At 41.9% G+C, this 21,457-nt stretch overlaps 1 long non-coding RNA gene across 2 annotated transcripts in view; it reads left to right on the forward strand.

Moving 5' to 3' along the window:
• LOC113996330 overlaps positions 1-17,827 on the forward strand; it is a 33,071-nt gene extending 15,244 nt beyond the window's left edge. The window contains exons 3-5 of one of the 2 annotated variants that reach the window (XR_005564970.1): positions 13,505-13,671; positions 15,595-15,692; positions 17,768-17,827. This is a non-coding gene — a long non-coding RNA (uncharacterized LOC113996330). The remainder of the gene's footprint in view (positions 1-13,504; positions 13,672-15,594; positions 15,693-17,767) is intronic. The other variant, XR_005564969.1, reaches the window with a different exon arrangement.
• Positions 17,828-21,457: the final 3,630 nt, after the last annotated feature.

Genomic DNA, 21,457 nt, shown 5'->3' on the forward strand with positions numbered 1-21,457 from the left:
TACAAAGTACAACAGAATGATAACCTTACACAGGCCCCAAGGACGATAAATATCACCTCGGGGAACACGGGCTGCAAGGGAGGCACAACAGAACACAACCCTGAGAGCAGCAACTAGGAGAGTAAATAAATCAACACTGGGACCAGCAACTATTAAACCAATGCAGTGGATGCTTAGAACAAATCAGTTCTAACGTGCTCTGTTCAGATCTGCTGTTCTATCACAACTTTGAGCCCTACACTGGGTGCCAAAAAGGACTGTTGTGGTTTAACCCTGGCAGGCAACTAAGTACCACACAGCTGCTCACTCACACACCCGCCCCCCCCCCCTCCCCGGCCCTGGGATGGGGAGGGGAATTAGAGAAGGGAAAAAACCCGCTTGTGGGTTGAGAAAAGAGCATTAACTTAATTTAGTGATTGAAAACAAATTAATACTAATTATGATGATGATAATGATAATAATAATAATATATAATATATACTGCTAGTAATAGTAATAATAATAGTAATAAAAATACTAAAACCTAAGGAAAAAAAAAACAACCAACAAACAAGTGATGCACAATACAATTGCTCACTGCCTGCTGACTGATGCCCAACCCATCCCTGAACAGCAATCAGCCCCTTCTGGGTAATTCCTCCCTCAGTTTATACACTGAGCACATACTGAGAAGAAAATTAATTCTATCCCAGCTGAAACCTAGACAATTCGTGAGGCCTGCAAAACATCCCCCAAATGTCCAGTAGCATCCACCAGTAGCATTTCTTATAATAATAATGTCTATGTCCAGAAAAGCATAGGGACGTCTTTCCTGGCTGGTTCTGGCAGGGAGCAGCCTGTGGGAAGCGTGCTGGAGCTGTGCCCTGTGCAGGGGTAGTTGCTGCCTCTGGCAGGCTGGGTGGCACCCACAGGAGCAGCCTGGGGGATGCACATGTGCTGCCAAGGCTGTGCCTGCTCGCAGGTGAATATTGCCGATGTTGGAGGGCAGTGGTGCCCGGTTCTGTGCCTGAGGTGGTTTCCCTGCAGAAAATATCTGTACTGCAGATACATGCAGTGTAGAATAATAATCACTTCTACCACTACAAAACCCTATCCAGACTCTGTAACCTTCACTGGGTGTAGCAGATAACAAGTAGATCCCTTCTGCCAACTGTTATTTTTACAAATCTATAAACTTACCAAGAGCTCTGAAACCTGGTTGTTGCATGAATTTTGTTGGGGGGAAAGGGTAAGTGTAATTTAATGTGTAATTAAAAAATACATGTAAGAAGGCAGCAGTTAAATACCAGCTTAATGTTGTGGCTAAATGAGTTTTTATCAAGGACATGAGCAAACACATAATTGTCAGGTTGATTGCAGTTCACAGCCAGAAAAAATTGTGAGCTTTCTGTGCTCCATCAGGAACACCTTTTAGCAGGAGGGATTCCTCTCTGATGGAGCTGAGAAATCCTTCCTGTCATGGTTTGAGATAGCCCCAAAATTCTAATTCCCTAGTCTAAACCCCCTCCCACATCTCAACCTAATGTGAGATGGGTTTTTCCAGACAAAACACGCCAGACTCAAAGTGGGGGAAAGGGAATATATTACAATGACTATACAAATAAATATTATAACACGTTATACACACGATCACAACTATCTCTACCATGACATATAGTATTTACAATGGATCAGATCTCTTCTCCCCTCCAAATAAAAGTCCAGGAGGGAAAGGACAGATCCCTTCCAGTCCTTAAGCAGCAGCATCTTCTAAGGCAGCAGTCTGTCTTCTTCACATGCATGCAGCAGCTGATAGCTGGATTTCTGCCAGCACTCACGAGGGAGGTATCCAAGCTCCCTCGGCCCCATCGCCACCAAGCAAGGGGTCTTCCTCCGTGGACTACGTCACCCCAGACAAGGTCGTTCCACCACGGTCATATCACGAAGACACAGGGGGTCTTCGTGACAGTCTGGTATCCTCAGGAGATTCAAGCTCCTTGCAGGGCCTCTGTGCCCTGCTTTCAGGCTGTGAGCTTCTTTGTAGCTTGCAGCAAGGGAGGGCCTCCAAGGCCAACCTCCCACACCGTCCTGGCTCATCTCTCAGGACGACTGAGCTTCTCAGCTCCTTTCTCTCTCTGCGGTGCTGCTGTACTCCAAGGCTCTTTCAAGTAAGAGTCCATCTACTCCTCCTTTCTCGGAGGTCTCAAAGGAGTTTGGGTGGGAGGTCTAGTATCAGTTCTTACCCCCAGAACTCTGTCTCTCAGCTGCTGACTCTCCTTGGCTCTCCGACACAACTCGGTGTCTTCCTTATTCAGTTGCATCTCTTCTGCTTCTCCGGTTCAGTTCTTATCAGTCCTGGCTCTCTGCCAGAGCCTCTGGATGCTGTGTCTGCCACTGCTGTCTCTGCTCATCCACTTTGGAGAAAACATCTCCCGGCATACTACAGACACTTAGTCCAGTCTAACATTGTTCCAAGTCTCTGCAGTTCCCCCCCAGCCAGGGGCTGGGAGGCCCCAGAGGCCCCAAGGGGCTCAGAGCCCCTTCCTCGTGGTCTTACAACATGGCCACCTCTCCTAACAACCAAAAACTACAACTCTTCCGTTCTGCTTGTGATATGTTTACATTTTTGCAGGAGTGCCCATTGGGCAAAACTTCAAAACTTCCAGGGGTTTCCACCCCTTGGGGTTTACCACTTTTCTTAGCCTCTGGGGGAAAACAAGATTCAAACCACTACACTTCCCAAAAGGGAGATTTTTTTCAGATGCTAGTAAGTGTTTCCCCAGGCTGTTGCTGTAGCTTGCAAGCTCCAAAGCACCAAAGGGAATCCTAACAAATGGGAACAGACTGAGGCACAGCACTGAGCAGCAAGGGAATGCAGGCAGACAGCAGGAGGCCATCCAGCCCTACACACGAGGTGGGAGAAGGGAGACTGTGCTAAACCAAAATGGGAGCAGAAATCTGCTTCTGTGCATTGGATATCCCAGGTTGTGATTTGGGGCCTTTGTGAGGTGTAAAGGTAGATTTAGCTTTGTGTGTTCTCTATAAATGTTTGCACATATGTGACGTTATTAAACACATCTCAGGATAGGTGTTACTAGTGGCGTGAATTTTGGAAGGGTCATAGGGCATGAGGCTGTAAAGGAGTTATGCCCATTCTCTTAAAGGAAGGGCTGTAAATCTTGTGGAATTTTCCAGCCATGTAAAATTTACTAACAGTTCGTACAACTGCTTGAATATTACTTTTCTGTTGTTAAGAGTTTATGTGAAATGGTTCTCTCTTGTCCCTTTGGCTATTCATTCCACTGGCTCAGTCAAGTAGTTGTTGAAATAAAGTTCTCCTGGGGTGGCACAGTTGTTTGCAGCACGGGCAGCGTGGAGCAGGATGTATGTGACTTACACAAATAACAATAGCAAAGAATCCATTGCCTTTAAAAGACAAGGGACTGGTACAGAAATTTGAAAGCACTCAAAGAGTGCCTAAACCAGTTTTCTCGACCTACTCAAAAAGTTTTTAAGGATATTAGCTTTGAGTCCTTTTACTGCTAAATATGTATTCCCAGTTTCTTTGGCTCTGGGGGGAAGTTAGTGTTAGCTCACACTCTGAGATGTAGAGTAAGAGAGAAGGAAGACAAAGAATTTTAAGTGGTATGACCAAAGCAAGTGATAATTATAACAATAGCTTAGCAGACAGAACTTTATGGACACTTGCTTAGTCTCATAATGTTTTTTATCTTTGCAAATCTGTCCCACTAAAAAATTATACAAACTCCTGGAAGATTTTGTTGAGAATGTATCCTACTTCTTTTTCTTTCACAATAAGGAGACCATCCTCTCTGGGAAACCTAAGAGTTACTCAGTAGATTTTTATAGCAATATTAAATACATTTTTATGTGTAAGAACATTTGTGATACCATAAACCTGGGTTCCCTTGGAACACTGAGTTGCATCAGACACTCTAAGCTGGATAAGTAAGACTCTGGCATCAGAGAGGGACTGTTATTGTACAACAAAAGTAACACTTGGGATAGACTTTTTCTTAATGCTGAGTGAGTTATGACTTAGTCAGATCTACATCTTTAAGCAAGTAGTTTGGTCAAATGGAGCAATATTTGTGCTGTTGTAGAATGGCTGTGTTCATTGGCATGCCTTGACTGTAAGCTTTGGTAAATGTGATTTTTCTGTGCTCAGCTTTCTCCCTAGTGGATGCTGCTATTTGTCCTCCTACTAAAAATTCCAGTTGGCTTTGTACCGCTCAGTGTGACGTTCTGATATTTTCTCCTGAGTTGTGACTAGAAAGGAGATAATTCAGGAAAAGCAAAACCAAGCATGTTTCTTGGTAAACAGGATGCGCTCGGAAATGCAAAATGAAAACTGCCCACGATTTCTTTATGGTGCACCTCCGTATGACAGTCCTGCACGTTGTTCTGCACAACTGCTGCCCTGTTAACCACTCGTGCTGCAGCACTTACAGCCTTCCCTTGGGATTTGTGTTCAGTCAGAAGGGAGTTCTTGCCCTATTCACATTACACCTGTGCTCAGAAACGAAACAGGCATTGTCCTCCTTAAATTATTGCTGACTTTAATTGCCTGTGTTTGGTGACAGGCAAATTCAACAGGCACAGATGTTTACACTGGTGTCAGGTGAACCTGGTCAGAATTGGCTCATGTTGTAAATCTGTAATCGGTGCAAAAAAAGGAAAGTGTTTTATGAAGGCTGAATGCATATTGAATTTATGCAGAGTGTGCGATAATGACATGTAATTCTTACAATGTAAAAAAGAAACAGCAATGTTACAGTTCTAAATTCCGTGTTGGAAGTACTTTGTCCTTGAAAAGCCTGCCAAGGGCTGCCTCCCACAGAGACTGAGTAATAACTGGCTTTAAAAAAAGGATTAGCACATGTGGTGTTTCATGGAATGGGGCCTAGTCCTGACTATGACTTTTAGGTTCCACCAAAGTGCAAATGCTAAATAAGATGGGAAGCAAATTGGAAATCTCCTGAGTAGCATCAAAATTGTTGTAGTAAGAGGAATATTATGAAAAGACAAATAAAGCTGGCAGATACTGAAATGTGCTTTTCATTGTAAGTCGACATAAGTTTTTAATTGCACTCCTAAAAGGTGCAGCATAACAAATGAGTTGTTGAGGTCCCAGAAGCAGCTGTTGTGTGTGAACAATGTGTGTTAGTTATGGTGTTGTTTTCAAGACTAACTTGTGGCTTTTACAGCCCAACTAAAGCCTTCTGAGAGCCTCTACTAAAGCTGCTACCTGTGTTCAGTTCCTGGGTGTGAGGGCTCCATGTGAAATGTGCACTCTTAGCTCACCTTAAGAGGGGCCCCACAACCTGAGAGCCCCCCTCGGTCAGGTGGAGCTGGAGATGAACTCTGGCTACAGGAGAAGTGCCCCTGCAATGGGGGACCCCTGAGGTCCAGGTACCCACCACCCCCACAGATGTGTGTGTGCTCCTGCTCTGTCTGTAAGGTAACTGAGCCAACATCTGCACTGTTCATCACCCCACTGGGCTTTTAGGTTGTCCAGGTGTCTAATTTGATGGGGCAAACACCCACCTTCTTCTATATTTCCCCTTTTGGAAGGCAGGATTTATGGTTATAATTGTGCTGACACAGAATTTAAAAGACCAGTGTGTACAGTCTTTGATCATCAAAGTAATTGATTTTGTTTCTCGCTTTTGACTGCATTTATGTTGAATGCAGAGTATATCCCACACATAGCAACATATTTTTTGAATTTCAAAATATGGCAGAAATATTATTTGAAAAATGTGAAGGTAAAATTTAGCTGATTTGCATCTGCGCAATCTCCAGCAAGGTTGCGTGTGTATAGTCAAGACTCAAACTTATCCCCATATTTTACCATTTTAATCTTATATCTATATTGAAAATATTTCTCAGTAGTGTAAGAGATTTTTATTGCATTTCAACCCAAAAAATTACCGTAACACTGCAAAAATTATTGATGCTTTTCAGTTCCAGCGCTTGCTTATGAAAAGCTTTTGCAGCTTATTTAAGTGAAAGTTCAGATGCTGTTTTGATCTGAATGTCTATTTTTGGGGTTGTGTGAACACAAGCTAATAGAGAACCTGTTTCCTTAAATCAAAATATGTTTTTCCCTTTCTCATCTGAGAACATTCCTTCAAGGAAGCCTTTAGAAGACTTGCCTTTAGAAAATTCTTGATTGTAGGTAAAAATTTTATCTGAGGCTATTATAGTGGAATCAAATAAGGTTAAATTCAGCGCTTAGTGATTATTTTCCCCTTCTTCTTGTGGGGGGAAATTATATCTGATAATTTTCCATATGATTAATTGTTAAATCATTAGGAAACTATATCCATATGCTTTTACATTCCCTAAGAAACTTACCCTGCCTCAAACAAGAAGGGACAGCTGAGCAGAAATGGTTGTGTGCAGCCAGAATGGCATCCCTAACCTCACAGCATAAACCTGCATCTGGAAAGAGAGCATTTCCCCTTCGGTCCTCAGACTTTGAGGTTCTTGTGTTTGTCCTTATTCAGTTGTTTCTCAACACTTACACAACTCACCTTTATTCCAAATGCTGATTGGAGTGAGGTGGAGTGAGGTGTAGCTGTGCCAGGCTCTTGGATGATCTGTGTTCAGCAGTGACATAATGCTCCCCTTTTTGAACGTGGATTCCTGCCCCATTTCTGCTGCCTACCCACAGCTGCTCAGCCAAGTTACCAAATCAGCACATGCCAAAGGCCAGGCACTAAGCAAAAGTGCTGTTGCTTGGCTAGGTGGGACATGGCTCACCCCCATGGCACCTGACAAGCCTTGTGATGCCAACAGATGTTTGGGATGTAACCAGAGCTGTAAGCTGCCTGATTTCTTTGAGCAAGCTAAGCAGCAGCCCCTATAAAGTTGTCAGAAGCCCAGTGACAGTTGCAGAGTTGCTCATGAATAAATCTGATCAGTCTCAGGATGTGTGTTTAGCACACTGTGCTCTCTGCACAAAGTGGAACAACTGAGGGGGGGAATGGAGCAAATGTGAGGCATTGCAGGGAAGATGAGTAGCTCCATCCAGCTCCTTTGTGCAGGAGCTCAGCCCCAAGCAGAGCTTGTGGGGCCAGGCTGACTGATTTTAAAAAGACTTAAAATGTGTTGTTCAGTGGCACAGATGATAAAGCCCCAAGTACATCCTTCAGTTCATGCCGAAAATTACGAGGGCAACTAAAACATTTATTGAAAATTTTATTTGATTGTTGTTATCACAGGTGTGCCTTATGGTGTATTTCCATATATGTGTGGTGCCAGACTATGACCTAATTTCAAGAATCCCTTATGGTGCATTTCCATATGTGTGTGCTACCTGACTGTGACCTAAACTGACTCTTCCACCTTCCACATAATTAATGAAGTTGAAATGACTTAAGTACAAAGTCAAGTCATATTACTGAAACAGTATGTGTTGTTATTAACATGTTATCACATTTGCATAATGAAATCAGATGGCTTCAGAATGTTTAAGCTTTCTTATTTTAGATGTAATTGTCATTGTGTCTTTCATTATTAACTAACAAAAGTTACACGAATGATGTGCATGAACTTTTGGAATGATTGATTTATAACTAAAAGCCAGAGCAAATTAAGCACTTTGTACTGATGTGATCTGGCACCAATGAAGGACAGTAATGGTTTTAAGACTGATTTATTTAACCTTAAGCTTGTTTCTAGATCTTAAAGTAAGACTAAAAGCTTAAGCTATAAGACAGACATGCCTTATGTAGGACTCACAAAAGTTCCCTTCATACAGACAACTGAGTCATCTTGTAAACAACATAAAAAGCAGATAATTTTTGCTTTATTTTACCTTAACAGTGCAGTTAGTGGTAAGAATTGGACTTATTCTGAAAATTCGTACGTTCAAAAAGTGACTTTTTAAGTGGGAATCAATGAGCACTCGGCTGTTTAAGTGTGGTAATTGGAGAAGCAGGTGGTTAACAGTGTATAGCTATTTGTATTCAATCTCCAGGTGAGGTGCATGTGTATTTTTGCACACATAGTTCCTGTATGCTGCTTTATAGTGTCATCTTCTGAGTGTAATGTCTTTCAAAAATGTCTCATGGTCCTAAATGTGCTGCAGCAGAACTATGCTGCCCCATCAATAAGTTCCTGACAATTTAGAGGCAAAATTGTCCTGCCTTTTTCTGGAACGTGTCCTAAAAGGCACTGAAAGAACAGTTAAAAACCTACTGGCCCTAGTGGAGCTGGAGAAAAACCTTTTATTACTCAGCCTTTTGTAGGCTCAGCTCCTCAGGCAGCACTGCTGAGATGAACTGCAGAGTTTATTACCAAGCTTCTTACAATCCTGTGAAAACTACTTTAAGTAAACCTGGAAAACTGGGACTTCCCAGGAAATGGTTTGAAGCAAATGGCATTGACAAGACAAGAACACCCACACCAAAACCTGGACACAGAAATTCCTTGAAGAAGTCCAGTGAGTTGGCTGCAGTTGTAATTTTGTAGTGTGTGTATCTTGGAGAGCCAAGGGCCTGCCTTAACATGGTAACTAAACCCAACAAGAGGTGTAGAATCAAAAAGGAGGTGTGAGTGCCAAGGGGCAGAAACGCGTGCAGGGCAGCCCACACTCCCTGGGGTCCAGGAGTCATATCAGACCCACCCTCTGAGGGAGAGGAGCAGGGCTCTGAGCTCTCCAGCCACTCACTCACCTGAAGGCTGAACAGGGCTATCATAATTAGCACCTGTTTACTATTTTTAATCAGAATAAATTGACAGCTTGTAAGGAAATTATTGTGTTAGAGTTCAGCACCTGATTTGCCTTTAGCAGCCTACATGTCTGCTTTCCTCTCCCAATGGAAGTTACATTTTTTACAATTAGTCCCAAACTTTGCAGGTTACAGTTAAAAGAAATGGTTTGCTTATCTCTAATATAGTCCATGGGCTGAGGCAAATCATCAATGACAATTCAATCAGGAGAATTCTTTAAAATTAGCTTACAGAAAAGATATCACCAAGAAATTCAACCTAAAATGTCCAAATGTACCTTATTTTTGATGGACAAGTGTTAGCTTTCATAAGAATTATTCTGAACTCTGTTGAGGTATTGTAATTCAATTTTCAAGAGCAGATAAGTTTTAAAGTTAGAATGAAAGGTGTTTAAACAGGTATTACTATTATGAAGATTATTAAAGAAAATAACTTCTGTCAGATACTGCAGATTTCTTCCACCCATAATTTCTGTAAAATTTTGAAAAGTTGCACAGGTATTTTGACTCACTAAGCAAAAATCCTAACTGCACAAACTCCTTGTGACTTTGAAGATGAAACAGTGACCCAAAACTCCAGCTGTGGCATTAAAGAGGAAAACAAGATTGTGGGCAACTCCTGCTCTCTAGGAGATACTAAATCTAGAATGAAATTCCTTGGCAAAGTAGTGATCCCAGCAGCTCTGCACTGGTTCTATCCAGGAGCACCATAGTCAGGGATTGTCTAACTGTGCTGATGTAAAGCTGATTTGGCTCATGGCACTTTGATCTGCTGAGTTCTTGGGTCAGTGTGTCTCCAGCAGGTGTGTAACAGTGCTTTCAGGAACATGGTGTAGTTCTTGGGGTGTCCTGTTGAATCCGAAAAATCCAGAATAATGAACTGCCCAGAGGCTTTTGATATTTGAGCAGCAAAGGTATTTATTGACAGTGCTGGGAGCAAGCCGGCTATTGCTGGAAAAACTTGTTCAAAGGCTTCACACAAAATCAGCAGTTTTTATACAATTTTCGTACATGATTAAATGCATATTCAAGTGATTACATCATCTATCTATACATAATGATAACAGGTGGGGTATAGGTGGAGCTCAGGCAGGGCTTGGGGCGGTGCTTCTCTCGGCCCTCAATTTTGGTGGTAGTTCCATCCTTCCTCCATGGGTCTGGGGGCTTAATCTCATCTTCCTCAGCCTGACCTCTCTTCTTTTCTATTGTTCTTGACCTGCTCACTGAAGCTTGGAAAAAGCCTCGGCTCCTGGCCTGTTTCTCCTGTTCAAATGTCTGCCTTGTCCTACTGCATCTTAATTTATTACCTCTAGGCCTATTACATGTTCTTTTACCATTCTCTTAAGTTTATGTTCAGTAAGTAGAACAGAACAAGCACAGATCATTTTGGATGTTAGTAGCTTGTTAGCAGGCCCAAATTTCTTAGTGAACTCTTTTGGGCCTGTCCTCCTGTTTCACTGTGCAGTGCCAGGAGTTGGAGTCGATGATCCTGATGGGTTCCTTCCAACTCAGGATATTCTGTGATTCTGTGATAACAGACAGTGCATAGGATTTGCTGCCAGATGTGATTTCCCTTATTCTGTGAGGTGGTCTCACTTACCTGCTCCAGTGCTTAAAATGACGTAGAACCTCATGTTCCTCTTGTCATTCCAATGAACACTGAGCTGCCCCTAGAGATGTTTTAGGATACAGCCCCTGCTAAGGGAGGGAAGTTTTCTGTGTGCATTTGGTGGGAGGCAGATGAGGTTCAGGAAGACAGGACTTGTAACAGCCTTCTGAGAATTTGCAGCTCGTGCAGAGAAGCTGCTGAGGCGAGCAGGGAGCTGACCCAGCCAAGCCTCAGAGGTGCTGAAGAGAGAAACTTCTAAGGGCCACAGGGACAAAATGAGTCATTTGCTGCCAGCCAGAAAGCCAGAGTTGATTAAACCTCTGCCTGGAAGCATCCAGCTGCTTCTGCAAAAGCTAAACTCTCTGTTCCCCTCAGGACCCCATCACACCTGGTGTAAGGTGTAGCTCACACTTCCCTGGTCCGGTTGCATCATGGAGAGTCAACATGTGCTCTGAAAGGGTGCAGCCAAATTTTTTATCTGGTTTGGACTAAAAACTCAATTTGGAGCTGAGAAGTCCTTGTCAGTAGAAGTTTTTTTTTATTCAAATTGATAACTTTACTAAAAGGTCAGGCCTCAGTAGAAAAGTGCTGAAATAAGTTGGTGCATTTGCAAAGAAAAATCTTTCAAGAGAAGTTCTCATTCAGCTGTACTTCTGTTCCCCATATAGTGTAGGAGGATGGTTTTTCTAAAATAGGTATTTTTATATTCCAAGCTGGTGAAAATAATAGTGCTTTGAATGCTTTACCTTAAGGTTTGTTCTGTTTTTACAAGTAAGTATTTTAAAAGCTTGAAATCCACTGAATATGAAGGAACAGCTGCTATAGCAAATGTACCCCTTGATGAAAGTGTCATAAAACATGAGGAGGTCTGGAAACTGAGGAGTGACTTGACTTTGAGGTGTCACAGACCCAGTAGGAAAACCCCAAACAGGTCCCATTAACAACCTGTTCTGAAAAAAGCAGGCCACAAAGACAATCCTTTTGAAAAGGTTCAGGCATATGTTTTCCAATAAATTAGGAAGTGACATTGAACGTTGCATTCACTGTTGGTGGAGGAGAGGAAGAAAAACTGTGGTTGGCAAAGGTCTGGGCTGGAACTGGAAGTTAATCCTCTCAGCTGTGTTTCCCCACTCAGCTGAGGTCTGAAAGCCAGTTGTCAGAGTGTGTAAAATGCACAGTGTTAGGGATGGTCCCTTTCTCCACATCTGTTACCAGAGTGAAGTCCATTAAGTGTAAAAAACGTACAGAAACTGTTGGGACACAAACTGCCTGTCTGTATGATTTATTTGTATGAACCAGAACGCTAAATCTAATAGCATTTGCAATAAAGTCTAACTGAAGTTTTGTTTGTTATCTGTTGGCCTCAGAAAATAATTCACACCTGAACTTCAATTGTGTTTTGCTTAGAGGAGAAACATAAACCCTTGTCCCTCTGGATTAGCTTATAAACTACAACAGCTCCCAGACAGACTTGTCTTTGACTTCAGTGGGAGTCTCAGGTGGGGGAAAGGTCTGTTTTCATGTCTTCTGGAAGCAGTTGCACAGAACCTGATATGATTTTTCTGTTGTTTTAAACGAGATATTCCATTATTTAGATGCACTTCTGGCAGTTATAGCATAGAGACATCTAAGCATAGATGCATCTATCTATAGAGTAATTTCTAGTGCATTTTATAAAATATACTGGAAGCAAAAGCAAAGAAAGGGAAGAAACACAGGGCAATAACAGCATAAAGAGACCCAGCTCATTGCTTTAGTCTCTTTTTTCCTTTGAAATAGTATCTCCTACACCCTGAGTGTGGGTGAGCAGCCTTTATGGGGATTACCACCACAATTTTCAACTATGATGCCTCAGTATTTCTCCCTAGGTGAGAACTGGGTTGTAGTAATCACTGGAGACTGATACTAGTTCTAGTTAGTATTTATTGAGAAATTTTAAGTTAAATGGAAATTTTACTTCAGTCCTGTTGGCTTATGCACCCATATGATGTATTTAAAAGGGGTCCAGAGAAGATTCCTTCCCCACTTTGGACTGCAAAATCTTGTGATGGTTGTGGAACCTGGTGAAATGACAGACTGATGACAGTACTGCTGATTCAAATGAAATTTTACAGAATCATCTAATTACTGCAAGATAGAGATGACCATTGTACCAGAATCCTTGTTTTGTTTTGTTTGAAGACATAAATAAAAATATCTCTGCATTTGTTAGAAAACAAGGAACAAACCCCAAAGTCATGATTTCCTTATAGAATTAGAAGAAAACAGGAAAAAGCTTAATGAGAGATGTGGCAAGGTTGCTGTGGAAACAAGGAAAGGAACAATGAAGAATCTCTTTGAGGAGATAGGAAATTTAAGTAAAAAATCAGACACATTTAATTATAGCCAAAAAAAAACTTAGGGGAGGATTTTTATCTTCATTTTCTGTGGAAAAATTAAAGAATAAGAAAAGGTTATTTGCTGTATTAAATGCATGCACTGTCTATAAAGCTGTAGATGAGTATATGCCAAGGAAGCAAAATTGGTGAAGAGAATAATTCTGTAATTGGGGAAAAAATGGTGAAACGTAGTTGAAGTTGCAATGATGTGCTGGATTGAAGAAAATGCTCTGTTTTCTTGCTGCTCGCAGCATGTGCTCCATGAAGAGATATTGATTTGCATGGTCAGGTACACCAGTGAGTGTGTGAGGAGCACCTTGTGACAAAAATGCCTTCTGGGCCAGTAAATCTGGGCTCTGCAGTCTGTTGGATGGGGCGTGGAGGAGCAGAAAATGGTGTTGTGGCTCTCAGAGATGAGATTCTGCCCAGTTATGCACTAGCAAAGCCGAAACCCGTATCAGGATTTTCATCAGGATATATCATGTGTTCATTTTTTCTATACCCCGGTTGATGTGCCGTAACAAGAACACCAATAAGAATGGTAGAAGAAAAAAACCAGGCTATTCATAAGAGCGTTGCTCAGGCAGTGCCATCTGAGAGCTGCGAGCACAAGAGCTGCTGTGCCAGGATTTATGGGCTGTTACACACTCTGTTATTGTTTTGTGCCTTTTTTTGCAAAGCACAGTGGCCATAAATTGGCCCAAAGCATCCAGATCTTATTGCTGTATCTGCTGTCAAGTTTTAATTTTGGATCTCGGTTGTGTTGTGTTTTCCAGCTTTTTCAAAGACTTGTTGGAGGACATAGGGACATCATAGAAATATCCTGGTGAAGAGGAGTCCCAGCAAAGGGCAGCATGGATGGCACAAAGGAAGGAGACCACTTCTTTTAGAAACAGAGACTATCTTCAGTTGGAAGGGACCCACAATGGTGCTCATGCATGAAGTACTTGGGTGTTTGTGCATGATATAATTACCAGTGTAAACTCCACAAGTTGGTGATTGCCCAGCCCAAATTTGTACCGCCCACCGCATGATGGGTTGAAGTCTTGGTGACAGTTTTCCTCCTGTCGCCAGAGGTTTCAAACTCAATTTCTTCATGGTCACTGTGGCCAGGACAGCCACTAATCATGAGAACCTCTCTGTTAACAAGCAACAAACCGGGGAGGGCACATTTTCCTGTGGGCTCCCTCAGCACCTGCACCATGTGGTTCTCATCCAGGTGCTTTAGGGATCTTCTTGTACCAGCAGTGTGGTGTTCCCAGTTAACACTCCCAGTCAAGTAGCTTTCCTCAAGTCCAGTGGGCAAAATACAAGTGAAACCAGGAGGAATTTCACTTTATTTCACAGTATTTCACTTCCCATTTCACAATTAGGAAGAATTATGTTTAATGTCACTCAGTTCTAAGGTGGAGTTTTTCAAGGCAGTTGTTTTATGTCTGCAGACAAAATCCTCCACCAGCAGTTCTTTGCACAAGGCTCTGTTGCAGCACAGACATTGTGGTAATGAGATGAGACTTATTATGAGACTGAAATTAATTTCTTTGTTAAATTTATCTGTACAGAGCAGTTATAAAATTGCTTACAGCAATCAAGATCCTGGTAGCTTGCCAGTTTTTTTTTTTTTAACAGATAAGCAGTTTGGAAATAATTATTTTCCAGTACTGTCATTGAAGTTGAGAATATTTTTGTTCCTCCTACTCTTTCAGCTTTCTTTTTAATTACGGGTGGGGAGGGGGCACATTTCTAGAAATATGTAATGAACAGGTTGTGAATACCAAGTGTGAAGATTGTGCTTCTTTCTCCTTTAAAGTGTTCCTGTGAGACATTGCAACACTTAAGCAGAACAACTTGTGTACTGTTCTGTTCTATTTTTAGTGATACTTAAGATATGTTGTAACCCATATATACAGTGCTCTTAAGTATATCTATCCATGTGTTATATGCATCTTTTTATTTAGCTGGGAAAGAACATCTATGCTCTAAAATTATGTGAAAACTAAAATTATGTGAAAACTAGTTATTGGACATGTTAAAATGCATTTCACATCTCTAATCAAGGTGGTTGTACCTCAATGCAAATTAGAGAAGGAATTGTAAAGAGCACGTTACATCCTCATGGGGTCATCCTGTGGTTTTTAAACCAAGATCCTACCCCAGTTGCTGCGTGGCCATAAGGTCACCCTGAGGTGCTAAGAGGAATACTGGCCTGCCTCTGCCAGACTGGAAGGGCTAAAAGAAGGGGTAATAAAAGAAGACCAAGTAGGACATTGAAATCTGCAGGCTGTTACTTCTTGAGTTCAGTTGCAACCTACTGAATTTTTTTACTATTTTTTTCCCTCCGTGTGAACAAAAGAGAACTGTGGGTAAGTTAGAAAAATTACTTGGGTGGCCTGTTGGTTTCTAAACTTAGTAACTTCTTAAAATATATCCCTGAAGTCAAGAATAAAAGGTTTTTATGAGAGCAACAGAATTACAGGTAATATGTAATAATGATTGATGAAACGGAGTGGGAAACAAAGCAAAAAAAATAACTTTACTATCTTTGTTCTTTTTTCCTCTCATTTAGTTAAGAATGCTTTGGATTATTTGTAATGCAGTAGCTTTCAGAAGCAATGACTAACTGTGGCAGTTAATAAGACATTAATAACAAGAAAAATAATTTGGAAATATTATCGATGCAATTGTATAGAGGCACCCATTCTTTGGATTTTGCATTTCATTGACAGAGACAGCAAGGACAGGCCTCTCTACCCAACAGCCCTAGAATTGTTCTGGGCCAGCTTCAGAAGGAATTTTCCGGAAGAAATATTTCTGTGTGGATCTTTTGCTATAGAATTGAAATTCAGCCTTACTTTTCAAATTACAGGTCTGTGATGACATAGAATAGCCAAAAATATGAAAAATGGACCGGAAAAGAAGTCAAGGCAGGCTCCAACCAACATGATGTGGGTTTGACCACTTTAAGTAGGTTGATAAATTTCTTGGTATTTTCCATTCCTGTATTAAATCCAGGAGCACCCATGAGTTCCTAAGATGCATGAGTGGGCGTCTTCTTCCGTCTCAGTGTTCCCTGAGCTGAGGAATAAGACCTACACTATGTCCTTCTAAAACACCCTTCATTCACATTAAAGGCTCCAGAGCACTGGATCAGAAACTTCAAAGTAATCCCTGTTTTTTTTTTTCTGCATCGCAGTCTGCCTATGGGATTTAACTGTCATTTCCCCCTTGCATATCTGCCATTCCAAAGCCAGCACGTAACCCTTCTTTCCAGAAGAATTACCTGTACGAAAATGATCCTGCCAGTTCTGAGCAGTTCTGTGGTCGGATGCCACACAAACCTTTCTCACTGGCACACTCCAGTCGCTCTTTTGCAAGTCTCAGTGGGTATTTATTACAGTGGAACAGCTGTAAAGAATTAACTACACTGACTCTCAAAACATTTAGTTTATAAAGATACATTTTTTTTGCAGGACATAAAGTTGTAGCTTCTTTAACATGGCAAAGGATAAGAGAGGAGGGAGAAGATGAAGGCAGGAGATGGGAAGTGAACTGTCCAAGGAGCAGCCACTGGCTTTGCCTTCCGCAGGGCTGCTCAGACACCAAGGGGGTTGTGTCAGTGACAGCAAGGGTGCAGTGCTGGCACCTGGCAGGACACCCTTCCCCTGGGAGGGAGATGGGAAAGAGAAGCATCGCTGGCAACATGCAGAGCCTGAAGGGCAGGCAGAGGGTCACAAAGTGGCTTTGGGGGGAAGCTGGCAGATATTAGGGTGTTTCTGAGAGGTGGGTGCTGGTGGAGAGTGTGCTGTGCTCTCAGGAAGGATTGGGCCTTTGTGGAAAACGTGGCATGAGAAAGGGCAGTGCAGGAAAACAGGGCGGACACGGGCAGGCCTGAGTAGAGAACTGCAGTGATGATTGAGTGGTGCAGTGATGTGGTCAGTGAACTTACCACACTATGTGCATAAGTTAAGCTGCAGAACTGGGCTGGTGAAAAAGAGATTTCCAGGCAGGCGAGAGAGATTTTAAGATGAAAAGTATAGCAGAGTAAGACTGCATCTAAAAACTCATTTTGTCATCTGTGTAGTTTGTGAACTAGTGATGTGCAGTATGAGAGACACTGCATGTGGGTCACCCTGGGGGCTTGCAAGTGCCTCTGGTCCCTGTGTGTGTTCACAGCTGCCTTGGCTTGGGAACTCAGCAGGAGTGTTCAGACTACAAGCTATCCTGTTTCTGGCAGGCTGCATCTCCTTGCTGATGGCTTCCTTAGCCAGAGCAATAAACACAAGCAGGAATGCAGATGGAGGCAGTCAGTCTTTGGCCTGACCATAAGACTTTCTCAGCTGTAAGAATAATTTCAGAAGAGCAGACTAAGGGAAATATTTTTTGCTTAATAGGTTCCAGCATCTCATCAGTCACATACCACACAACACACAATTTTATAAACTGTTGCACTTTGCCTGGGTATAAATGAGTTGTAACTGATAACCCATAAAAAATTAATAGTTTGCTGTAAGTTTTTTTAATGGAGTAAAAAATGTTGCAGTAATGAAAAAGCTGACATTTTAAGGACTGCTACAGCAGCAGATTCATCAGGAGAATGTGCTAGCAGAACAGCTATGTGTATTGTTGGCTATGTATGACAGACCTATCATCAGGAAACGGAAAATGTTTACAGAATAAGGATAATCAAAAACTGGGGGTAACCAAAAGTCCAGGAAATGGAAATGGGGACTACATGAATTTGTAAGAGATTGAGATTGAAGGGAGAAAATAAAGTGTTATCTAAAAAATGATTGAAAGCCAGTACTTTGGCAGAGTTTCATTCCTGGGTGCTCTTGGTCTGTTCATTAGTTTGTATGATAGATACTGTGCCAAATGGTCTCACCATAGGGCTGCATGATCAAAGAGCTGAGCCTGAGCTGCTTTATTGCCTTTTGCTCTTTGAGTATTTAATTGGCCATTTTCCATTCAAGTTAGATGGGATTTTTATAAACCTCAAAGTCATTTCGTTTTCATGACTCCTGCTTTCCTCTACCCTACAGGAAAGGTGTAACCATTTCCTCATGACAGAAGGAATCACAGGGGAAGTGAAACAATGCATGGCCTAATCAATATTGGTAAGTGAATGCCATTGACTAATTGATCTGTGTCCTCCACGGAATTTTTCATTGCCGTCTGTTACCATAATGAGTGGTCTGCACAGCAGAGCTGCTCTAGACAGAAGATAAAGGCTTCTGGTGAAATTGAGCCTTTTCAAATGTAAAAGTGCTGAAAATACTGGAGCCAAGGGCTATTTGTTTTTTATTAGATGCAGCTGTCTTTCTAAATCGGCACCAGTACTTCCTTAAATTAAGATATGCAGTAAACACTGGAATTTTTATTGACATTTTTTAACTGTAGCACAGGTAGTTATCTCTGTCCCCCTTTGTTATTTTTGAGGACTTGTTTACTGAGTTCAACAGTAAAATCCTACCAATAATTAAATGCTTAATTTTCCTCAGAGAGAAAAAATAAGGTAAACACTGTTTTCTTAGGTAATTCATGGTTATGAATTGAATGACTTGCTTAAAATCAATATTTATAAATAGTGAATAGGATTCTCTTCAAACCACTCTATAAATACTAAGCTGATCGAAAGAAACAGAGAACAAACTAATGGAAATATGTGGTAAGATTTTTGTGTGTATGTTCCGATTTATATGAAATTGATTTCACACTTTCACTGGTGACTGAACACACACGAGCAGGTGTTCACATAACTTCCCTCTGGCTCAGGTGCTGCTCAAGGCCCCCATTGCAAGGGTCTGTCTGACATCCCTTCGCCACGCAAACGTCCTGCATGTCTTTGCAGGATTAGGACCCTCATTTCCCAACTGTTGGTTCAGGGAACTCTTTCTACACTGTATATGTCCCACCAGGTACTCTTGTGCTGGATCTGCACGTGTGCCCTGCATCAGGGTGGCACCTTGTCTGACTGGGGCAGAGAAGGCACTACCCGGTTACTGCTGGGTAGTGCCTTCAGTGCACAGACAGTGGCTGTGTTGGAAGCAACTTATTTTACAAGGGCAGGAGGAAGGATGAAATTGTTACGTGTTTATGGTGTAGAGTTAGGCAATTTTGCCCTTAGGTGACCCAAGTAACCTTTGTTCATTACATTAGGCATAAGAGATGGTGCAAATCTGGTCAGGAGGTTCTTCTGTCTTCCCTTCTCTGTGTCCTCATTCCAACCCCCCACAGAAATCAATTAGTATTACCTAAGGAATAAACCGAATAGCAAATTGAATAGGTGCATTTTCCTCAGCTGTATATGCACAAATCTTGCCAACATGTCTGATTGCGTTACTTGAATCAATGTAAAATTAAATGCAGGGAAAATGATTCCTAACTGGCCCTGATCAGCATAACGTTTGGAACAGCCTGTGCTGTCAAAGAAGGGGAGTCACATGTGTCGGCCTTTGAAGCCAAGCACAGTTCATCTCCTGGAACCTGCAGCAGCTTTCCTTGGAGAAAGTGAAACAAATACTCTGTTTTCTGAGGTAGTTTATCTTTATAACTGAAGGTGTATGATGCTGCCAGTAAACCTGGGGGGGAGCTGGCCAGGGACATCTGCTCAGGAACTGGCTGAGCATCAGTCAGTGGTGAACGAACACTTTTTTTCCCGGTTCTCTCTCTCCCCATCCCACTGTTGGGGGGAGTGAGAGACCGGCCCTGTGATGTTTAGCTGCCTGCTGGGTTAAGTCCCAACAAAGGTGAAGAGCCTTTCTTCTTTGTCTTTCAAGAAGGATTTAAAAGCTGGAGAGAAAATGTGAATCCCTAGAGATGAGAACTGTGGTGCTCAGCTCTGGGGGCCTGCTTTTGGCTGTGGAAGTAGATAGTTGGTTAGGAGGGAGTATCATCTCTGAAACAGTGAAGATGACTGAAGTGTGGGGTGATGTATCATGGATGAAGAAGGAGTTTCTATGTTTTAGCTGCAGTGACCCTGAAGCTCTGAGAAGAGGGTGAAGTGTTACAATGAGGTCTGAAAGCAGCAATAATACTGAGACCTGCTAAACAATGCAATATTCAAGGAAGGCAATAAATTGCATAAGGTAATGAACAGATTTACAGACTTGGAAAATGGTGAAGAAGAAAAATGCATTTAGGTTAAAAACAAGGAATGAGTTTCTGGATGAGTATGAACATACATCCTACCCATGGGAACACTGTGCCTGCTATAAGACCAATCTCTGACTTGGAAACCCTTTGGAAGTGACATTAGGCTTAATTATGTGAATGCTCTGGCTGTTTTAGTAAAAAGTTTCATCACAGTTTGTGAAACAATCACTCCAGAAATCACTTCAGACGTGAAGTGCTCCAAACTCTCATCAGTCTGTGAATTTTGAATGTGCCAGGCAGTGCTGAGCATGTCCCTTGGGTGAGCACGTGGGCCTTGACCTGCAGGGTTTATTAACTGAAGAGAGGATTGATAAAAACACGTGTGGAGAAAATGCACCAAAAACCAGTGGGCTTGATAGTCTGTGTTTTAACAATATACTTGTAGAATGAAGTAGGGTGGACACATAAGTAGCAGTGCTAATTATGGATTCCCTTCCTGCACTGATTTTTGCCTTAGAGTTTTATATGAAAAGACATCTTGGGAAAGTTGTCATGTGAAGATGGGCAGCCTTGTGCTGTTATGAGGTGCTCAGAAGATATTCTCAGTCTTCTAAGGAGCAATAGCACATGGTATAAAACAATAAAAGAGCAGTTCCAGACAGGCTTGGGAGTCACTGCGAGTAAATGAAGTGGGCGGAGCAGAGCCACAGAGAAATTGCAGACAGGAGACAATGAGTAACACAAGTTATAGGAAGTTGATGTAAGGACCAGAGGAGAGATATCAGAGTTATGAAAAACAGAGATGAAGATCTCTGTTGGAGCCAAGGTTTGGTGAGTATTCCCTTTGGTGAGCTAGAATTGGAGCAGTGCCTGCTAGTGCAAGAGCCAAAGCAGTGAGCGAGGCTTTGGGGTATGAGGATTCGGAGGTGGGAAGCTGAGGTCACCTGGAGGTACTATCCTAAGAATGTGATATGATCTCACTGGAGTAAACTTGCAGTGGCAAAGAAGTTTTGTTAAAACTGACAATATATAATATCTTGTTTCCAAATGCTATACAGATGTTTTCTCCTCAGGATGTTGCTTACCAGTTGATATCTGCTCATTTATTTCTTTGGTTGAGCAGGCTCAAAGGGTAAAGACCTTTCCCAAATCTTCGTTCGCGAAGACTGGCCATGATGATTTCTTTAGCTGGAATATTCTTCAGTGGTACTCCATCTTTTGCTTTTGTCTTTTCCAAAAGTGGAATTACAGAGACATGCCTGACTCTTTCCATAGGTAAAAACAGATCCTATTTTTATTCCAAAGTATCATATTACTGATTTGGATAATTTTTGCTCTGATCTCTTTCTCATCTTTAACTGAAAGCTCTCAAGGACAAGTGTTTTTCTTAAGTACTAATTATTGTATAATTCTTAATCATTACTACTGATTACATCCTTTTCAAGCATGGAATTTCTCAGCACCTCCATGCAGAGGTCAGTAGGAGGGTTACAGCACGATTGCTCTCTGAAGTGGAGCACTTCTGTGATTTCCATTTTCAAAGCATTGAAGCTGAACCAAAAGTTAGGCCTCTATTTTCTGTCATTGCACTTCCTTTTGCTTCAGTGACAACTAAGCATGTGACAGCTATGGCCCCA

The sequence above is a fragment of the Pipra filicauda genome, unplaced genomic scaffold, assembly GCF_003945595.2.
Source record: "Pipra filicauda isolate LSUMZ 115617 unplaced genomic scaffold, ASM394559v2 scaffold398_size834171_pilon, whole genome shotgun sequence".
Taxonomy (NCBI): Eukaryota; Metazoa; Chordata; class Aves; order Passeriformes; family Pipridae; genus Pipra; species Pipra filicauda.